Source organism: Lactuca serriola, chromosome 6 (assembly GCF_051521515.1).
Source record: "Lactuca serriola cultivar US96UC23 chromosome 6, Lser_US96UC23_V15, whole genome shotgun sequence".
In the NCBI taxonomy this organism is placed as follows: Eukaryota; Viridiplantae; Streptophyta; class Magnoliopsida; order Asterales; family Asteraceae; genus Lactuca; species Lactuca serriola.
This window is the reverse complement of record NC_136413.1, coordinates 183,737,565-183,746,408: the sequence shown is the minus strand read 5'-3', so window position 1 is coordinate 183,746,408 and position 8,844 is coordinate 183,737,565.

Sequence of the window (8,844 nt, the reverse complement as noted above, 5' to 3'; positions counted from 1 at the left end):
AAATGTGCAGCAAGAGATGTCAATCTTCTATGATGGGGTCAACGTGATGACAAGACAAATCCTTGATTCTCAAGGACCTTTGACAAAGAAAAATCCAAGGGAGGTCAAGGAGCTAATTGAAGAATTCGCGAAGCACTCTCGCGAATACCACAACCCGAGGCAAGATGGAATCAAAGGCGGTGGAGGGGCCCAAACTGAAGAAATAGCAGCTGTGATGGCCATGCTAAATAATATGGATCGAAGGATAACACAAATGGACCAGTCAATACATGCCATAAGAGTGGGTTGCGAGAGATATAGTGGTCCACACTTGACCAAGGACTGCAATATGGATGAGTTTGGGAACAGAAAAGCTCAAGTGTGCTACTCTAGTGGGGACAAGTTTGATGAGGACTGGAGGAAACCGAAGAAGGAGTGGCTGCCATATGAAGAGTATAAGAAGCAAAAAGAAGAGAAGTATAGGCAGACAGGTCGAGGCCTTTATCAAAAGGAGCAGCCACCAGCCGAGAAGAAACCCGACCTAGAGACCATTTTGATGAAATTTATGGAAGCTTCAGAAAAGAGACACGATGCCACTGATTCTGCTATTATGGAACAACAAACCTTAATAAAGAATCAGCAAGCCTCCATCCATAACCTTAAAGTACAATTTGGTCAGCTAGCCACTCTAGTTCATGAAAAATTGTCCCTGAAGAATCCCGAAGTAAAGACCCAATCTCACGTAATGGCCATCGATACTGAAGAAGATGCAATCTCTGAGTTCCTGGAGGCATTGGAAGAAGAACCGCAACAGCCCAAGAAATCAAAGATCGAAAATGGAAAAGTTGTTGAACCAGATTCGCCACGACGTGGCACTCCTCTGGCCACGACGTGGCGCATGTCTGATCAAAAACCCTTTGAGCCCGTTCCAGCTTATCAGCCACCTTTTCCATTTCCCACCCGAGCTGCACTTAGTCTACTGGAGAAGGAGCATTTAGAGTTTGTGAAGCATGTGAAGGGGATCCCAATTAATACTCCCTTTGTCGAGTCCTTATCCAAAGCTCCTGAGAGCCAGAAATTACTGCAAGATTTGATAGACACTCGAAGGAAATTAAAGAAGCAGTCTACAGTTATTCTAAGTGAACAAACTTCAAAAGCTGTGTTGGGAGAAACACCAGAAAAGATGGGGGATCCTGGACGCCTCACTCTTCCATGTGAGTTTGGGAATAAAATGAAGGTTAATGCTTTAGCCGATTCTGGGGCTATCATTAATTTGATGCCTTTTTCATTTTATCAAAAATTGGAGATTCAGAAGATGAAGGCTACAAAAATGAAGATTCACATGGCAAATCGTTCGGTGACACAACCCCGGGGCATCGTGGAGGATATTTTGGTGAAAATTGGAAAATTTGTTTTTCCAATAGACTTTGTAGTCTTGGATATGAAAGAAGATCCCGATGTTCCAATAATCCTTGGTTGTCCATTGCTTAACACTGCTGGAGCTCTTGTTGACATCCGTGAGTCTAAGCTCACTTTAAGGGTTGGAGATGAACAAGAAGTCTTTGGAATACAAGATGACTTTCAAGAAGATAAAGAAGAGGTGTTCACAATAAATGAAGAGAATGAACTAGAAGAACTGGAGAAGCTTATGGAAGAAGAGATCAAGGCAGTTCATCGAGTCAAAAGAACAAAACCGAGGGAATATGTTCCATATTTGATTGAAGTCATAGCTTACAAGAGTCCTCCTTCTTGGGTGAGCAAAGAGGATGAGGAGATGACAAGTGATGAAGAGGAGGTCACTTCAAGAGTAACAAAGCCGGTAGTGAAAGAGGAGGAGGATGCTATGGAGTGCAAGGAACAAACCAAGGGCACAAAACGCAAGCTTGAAGAAGACGGAAAAGATAAAAAGGAAAATTCAGAGAAGGCGTATAAAAGGCGAGTTCAAGCTTACAAGAGGCGATTCAAGGAACAAAAGATCTTGGTGGTGGACTCTTCAGAAGATTCAACATAAAGGCACGGAGTCCAGCTCAAGACTCCAAGAAAAAGAAGCGCTTCTCGGGAGGCAACCCGAGTTTGGTTTGCATTTTCTTTTCTTTTAAATTTTTCTTTTTCTCTTTTAGGAAAGACATCAACTTTAATGAGATGCAAAGTAATTAGTTAACATGTGAGATTTTATTAAAATTTTGCAATTGGGCAGTTTCCACGACGTGCGCATAGCCAGCCACGTCGTGGGTCAAAAATGAAAACACGGGACTAGATAACAGATTTAAGTTCCACGACGTGGGCATAGCCAGCCACGTCGTGGCCTTTAAAAAGACAGGGGGGACCATTTCCTTAAAACCCTTTGACCAATAATCCTCATTCCCCACTTGAAACTGTCGCATGAACGGGAACAACAAAACCCCACAGCCGAGTGCTTAATCTACTTCCAAATTCATTGCAAGATCTTGCCAATTAATCTACTTGGTATGTGTTCTACTCATTATTTGTAGTTAGTTCTTCCAATTTTAAAATTTTCATCGTTAGGGTTTAAGTGATTCACGAAATTGGTTGAATCTAGTGGTTGATTTTAGATTGCATGTCCCTTAAATGTCCATAGGAACAAACCCCAAGCACTAATTTTGGTAGATATGGCATACAAATGGACCGATCCAAAAACTGTTACCGACTGCGGCCCACGACGTGGCGTAGCCTGGCCACGTCGTGACTTCTGGCAGACAGGTTTAAATTGTTTTAATGTTTTAGATGTTTGCTGCTTTGGTTTGTTTTGTATGCAGAAATGGGACCATGAAGAGCTATTCCACAGGAGGAAAACCCGATTGATGTAGCAAGTATACATCCCTTATATCAGTTTCCTCAAAACATTCCCCGACCGTTGTTAACTACTTACAAGAATCGGCTGGGATGGCTGTACAATAGGGAGTTTGCGATAGCCCCAATTATCGATTGGGGATGGCTCGGTGGAGTGGGAATGGTTGCTGAGTTGGCACGCTATTGGTTGAAGACATATGTTGGAGATCAATTTTCTTTCACTTGTCACGGGTGGAGGAATTTATTTGCCATTCAAGAACCCGTATACCGGGAATTATCGGTGGAGTTTTTCTCTACCGTATTCTTCGAGGAACGCACCATGGATTTCACCTACAACAGGGCACTCGTGTTTCGTTTGGGTGGTGTTTATCGAGAGTGTAGTCTTCGGGAATTCGCTTGGCGTACGGGGATTTATACCGAAGTGGAGACTCAATCTCTGTTTTTTATACCGTTCTTGCTTGGCTGCGTTCAGGATTTTAATCTCGGTGTTTTGGATGTTCAGTTCTGGAGGAGCATTTCTAGCCATGAGTACAATACTCGTGACTCGAGTGAGTCACAAATTCGGAATCCTGTTTTCCGATTTTTACATCGCCTGATCACTTTTTCAATAAATCACAAGCATCATGGTGATAAAGTCCCCATTCAGAATTTGTTTTATTTATGGACTCTTATTACCCCGGGAGTTTGTTGTGATTTACCTTATATGTTAGCGAGGTTCATGGGGAAGAAAGCGGCCAATTCTAGGTATGGGAGCCCGATTACAGGGGGGCATTTGGTTACTCGCCTGGCTAGGTCATATCATATTTTGACCCATGACTTTGTGAGGAATCTTACTCGATTCCCGGACACAGACTTGACCATTCAAGTCTTGGGTGTTATGCGGGCGGTGGCGAATATTGGGGGTCGTTTTTTCATACCGCCGATAGATGAAGAGCAAGAGGAGGCACGGCCAGGACAACAACCACCAGCCAGACCGCGGCGTCGGAATGTGCGAGCTAGAGGTGAAGTCGAGAGAGAGCGTGCTGCTTCCCAGTATGTGCAGGGAGTGCCCACCGACCCTTTTCAGAGTCGGGTGGGAACTTATTTGGATAATCTACGGGGGCATGCCATTTATCATACCTAGCTTACTGAGGGTATTTATTCGCATTTGGGTGTGACCCGACCACCCTCTATGCCACCACAGTATCCTTATTTTCCGACATGGGAGGAGCTATGGCGTCCGCAAAATGATGGGACGGGGCCAAGTGGAGCGCAAGACCAAGATGATGATTGATTTTATTTCTTTTCTTTTGTTTTGTTTTTGAGTAGTTTTTAGTTTTTTTTAGTTTTTGCATTTGGTGTGTAATGTAAAACATTCTTGAGCTATGATGTTACTCTTTTATTTCTTTTTGGGTTGTTACATTTTTCATATTAGCATTGGAATTCTAAGGAGTATATGAGGTTAACTTTCGAGTCGTGTTTGTCGAGTCAAGGAAGCTTAGAGTTGTGAGTTGGAACCCACAATTCAAGATAAGTGTGGGGTACGTTAGTAGGAGAGAGGTTACAGTTGGGAAGTATATTTACATAGAAGCGTCTTAAACCATTTAGCCATTGGTCAATTTGCTAGAGTACATGAAAGAAATAAGACAATTTTCTGCTGATGTCCAGTTTCCACGACGTGGACTTCTTGTGCCACGTCGTGGTGCTCATGAAATTTGAAGAAATAAAGCAGCTTGGTGTTCGCGCTTTGATCCCATATCACGACGTGGCCAACTACCTGCCACGACGTGTCCCATTTTATCATTGCCCACATTTTTACTTACTAACACCCACTTTGAAGAATTGAAGTTTCGAGTCATGTTAGTGGTTTATTTACATATTCACCCAGTTCTATACCAAGTTTCTATTTTTGGAGGTCCATATTTCGGATGCACGTTTTCCACACTTTTGGAGATGCTCACGCCACTATCACAGGGGAGTCTGTTCCTTTTTCTCCCTTTTCTTTAATTTAGATTTATTTTTATGAATACAATGAGGGCATTATATGAAATAAGTGTGGGGTAGGGGTAGAAAAAGTAAATTGCTAGATAATTATATAATTTGATAGTAAAAATTGAAAATTTTGAAATTGAAATTTTTAATAATTGAATCTAGTAATAATAATTTGAGCTATAATTTCTAGTGTTATGTGGGATGATCCGATGAAAGTTCAAATGTTTAGTTGAGCCAATACACGTTATAGTGCATTTGTGGCCTCCCTTATTTTAGTGAAATCAAGGAACAAAAACATAACCCCGCTTGGTCTGAGGGATGCAATCAATATGTTTAGCAGCCTAAACCTGAAATGTATCCAGGAAAATTATTATCATTAACCGATAAAGGTTGAGGTTGAGCGCCTCTGCTTAAGCATGTAGGTTTTGAGTGAGAAAAGAGCGGTGCATATATATATAAAAAAAATAAAAAAGAGAGAATTACAAGTAAAGTTTGAAGAATTTTGGAGCAAATAAAGTGAAGATCAAAAGATCAAAATTCCAAGAAATTCAAAAGTTGAAGATACCAGAAATCAAATAAGGTGGTGAATTCGAAGAAATCAAAGATCAAATGTCAAAGAAATGAAGAATTCCAAAAGAGCTCCATAGTGGTATCAATGATTGTAATTCTAGATTATGTATGCTTAGGTTGCTCAACTAAAAATACCTTGAGGATAAGGAGGTTTTCTGCGGATGGATTCGGAGGGTTGCATAAAATGAGCATTGTTCGGAAAAAGTGGGCGAGTGTTTATGAAGATTGTGAGTATTTAAAGTATGGGGGGTACTTTAGGAAAATTTTAGACACAAAAGCATGCGTTGAGGTCTTGGCATAATGGCTGAGCTAGAGTCGGATTGTTCTATGTGGTATTGGTAATTAGAAGTTAAGTTTAAATTTGCTTGAGGGCAAGCAAAGCCTAAGTGTGGGGTATTTTGATATTGCCATATTTATACTTATTTTTAGGCAATATTTAAGTACATTTTTATTGATAAATTGATAATATGTTTAGAATAATGGTACTTATGACTTTAAATTGTTATTTTCAGCCAATTAAAAGGATTTTCGAAGAGAGGGACCAAAAGTGACAATATGTGGAACATGGGAGGCTTGAAATACAAGAAAAGAATAAATCCACGATAAATACTGAATTCACGACGTGGCAAAGTCGGCCACGACGTGACACGAGTGTTCTAGAAGATAGACATCGCGATGCGGAGGGTTTCCTTGTATGATACGGATTACTTGAAGCCCACGTCGTGGCAAAGCTGGCCACGACGTGGCGCGGGTTTTTGGAGACTATTTAAGTTCTCCTGATTATTACGAAAGTAAGAAGCTTTTGGCTGAAGAAAAGAATTCCATGAGACGATTCAGAGCGAAAGAAGGGTTCTGGAAGAAGGTTTTCAACACCAAAAAGAATAGAGGTTTATATCTTAGTTAAATTAGAATATGTCTTTCATTACTTTTAGCTGTGTTGGTTTAGTTGCTATGATGAGCAACTGAATCTAGCTACTCTTGTTTAGCTAGATGAAGCTTTAAACTTATGAATAGTTCAATGTTTATGGATTAAGTTTAGTTGGTAAAAAATTGCTTGTGTTTGATTTGTATATGTGACATCCCCAAAATCTCGGCCAGGAAAGACCGATTTTCATTTATGCTTTTAAAATAATTTCAGAGTAAATCCTTTTGATTTGAAAGAGTTGCAGAATTTGTTCCCAAAAACAAAACGTGATAAAACAATGTTTACCAAAGCATTTCATAAAAGAGATGTATTTTCATTATATAATCAAAACTCAGGATGTCATGTTCCGATACAGACCATAAAGCATAAACGATAACATTACAAGTCATTCAACAAATATATACATATACAGACTTGTAAACAAAACAACTTGATGGTTCGTCCATCTTACGCCCTTGCGCCACTTCCTGTAATACAAATAAAACTGAGTGGGTCAGGCTTGGGAGCCTGGTGAGCATATAGGGTTTTCAACCCACAATAAATAATTAAATTAATTTTCATCAACCAACAATAACCCAATTACCCATTCCCGTTATTCTCACTTTATGTCCCTAAAATAACTAACACAAGGGACCTAGTCTAAGAATATTTCATCGGGGCGACAACACATGCTTCGGGGGTTCCTCAGCAATATAAGTCAAATAAGGCAACCATGAGGGGGATGGAGTACAACGAATGAACACCCAAGTTCATTAACACCTACAGGTGGCGAACCTGCTAGCGTTCTACGGGACTGTCTAGAAAAGTCTGTGGTCGTCATCTAAACTCCGCTAGATGACTGAATCAAAACAACAACGAGGCCTCTCATCTGTTTATTACATACCAACTATCTACCCATGTTCTACCCAACATATTAGTAGATAAAAATATACATTTTTATACATAGTTTAAAAACCTGTATAGCATGCTTTAATCAATACAAATTCCACGTAACAGATGGGGCACACACACATAACACGTATTTCATAGAGAATAAATCATATCTATGAGATAGAAGAAAGTGAATACACATTCACACACATAACCACAAAATTATACACATAACACGTATTTCGTATAAAATACTTCATAATTATGCGTTAGAAGAAAGTAACCACACACTCACCTGATCAGAAGATGATCGGACAGCACTACGGCTTATAGAAGTAGTATTCTTCGGTAGATCTGGAAGATCTCCACAAAAATCGAACTTCTTGCGGGCAGAGCTTCGGCTCGGGAATCTTACTTCTCGGGATCTTCAGGACCTCGGGAATGATACCGGGGCTTCGGGGTACTTCTGGCACGCAAAACGATGCAAAACGGGAGAGAGAAGAGAGAAAAAGAGCAAATGAGCCGGCTGCACTCGCATCCTATTTATAGGAGGCTGGAGCCTCGGAGTACGCGGGGCATACGCGTCCGAATCGTCATGGCATGCGTCATCCGAAGAACTCGAGTGCGAGGGACGTCACGCTTCGCAGTACGCTGGGCGTACTTCGAATGAGTCCGATGACTCCCCTTCGGATAATACCGGATTTTATAATTAATTTTAAATATTAATTATTTAATAAACTTCGGAAATTCATATCTTCTTCATACGAAATTCGTTTTCGACGTTCTTTATATCCACGCGTAGGTGAGACTACGCTCTACAACTTTCGTTTAGACTCTGTCGGCTAATTTTGAATTTATTTTTATTAATTATTTTTAGTAGGCCGGGACAGAAAAACTTCGTTATAAATTCATAAATTCTTCGTTTGACGTCCGTTCTCGCCTAACTTTTCATCGCTTCGATACCAACAACGAGATCTTCTATTCTCGTTTAGATTGATTCGACTAAAAACCGCTCGATCTCAAAGCGAGTATTTCGGGCTGCATACCGCTAAGTCGAAACTTTAGAAAATCATAACTTCCTCTTACGAAGTCAGATTTGGGCGTTCTTTATATATTCGGAAACCTCGTTTCAACTACTACAACATTATCCAAAGATATCAAGTTTATTTTACACTTAAATTTTAACACTCATTTTATTCTTAATTAATCAAATCACATAATTAAGCAGTTAAACACAAAACACATAATACTCAAATAATATACTTCTATTATTTCAAAACGGGTTACAAAGGTTAACCTAGATTATTACATCAACGAAACTGCCTAGCCTGGAAACGCGGGCGTTACAGTATAACCTAGCATGCTATTATTTGTTTTTCTAATTGCTTGATTGCATGTTCTGTGTAGCATAGTGACCATTAAAACTACATGAACTTGTTTACCTAATGATTTAGTGAACATTGAATTATTAGAGCTAGGATTGACCAATCTTAGTTAGTAATTAGAATAAATAAAGCTTAGCTGTGCTAGAGAACGTGTATTGTGATCACAATTGCGTTTATACAACAAATCTTACATAGCATATTTACATTCATAATTAGTTCTGTGTTTAATTATGTGTGAACATACATGGTTTGACATGAATTAGTTAATTATTGGTAAGATAGAACTAAATTGATAATATAACTAAAAACCAACTTAATAATCCGTAATCATTA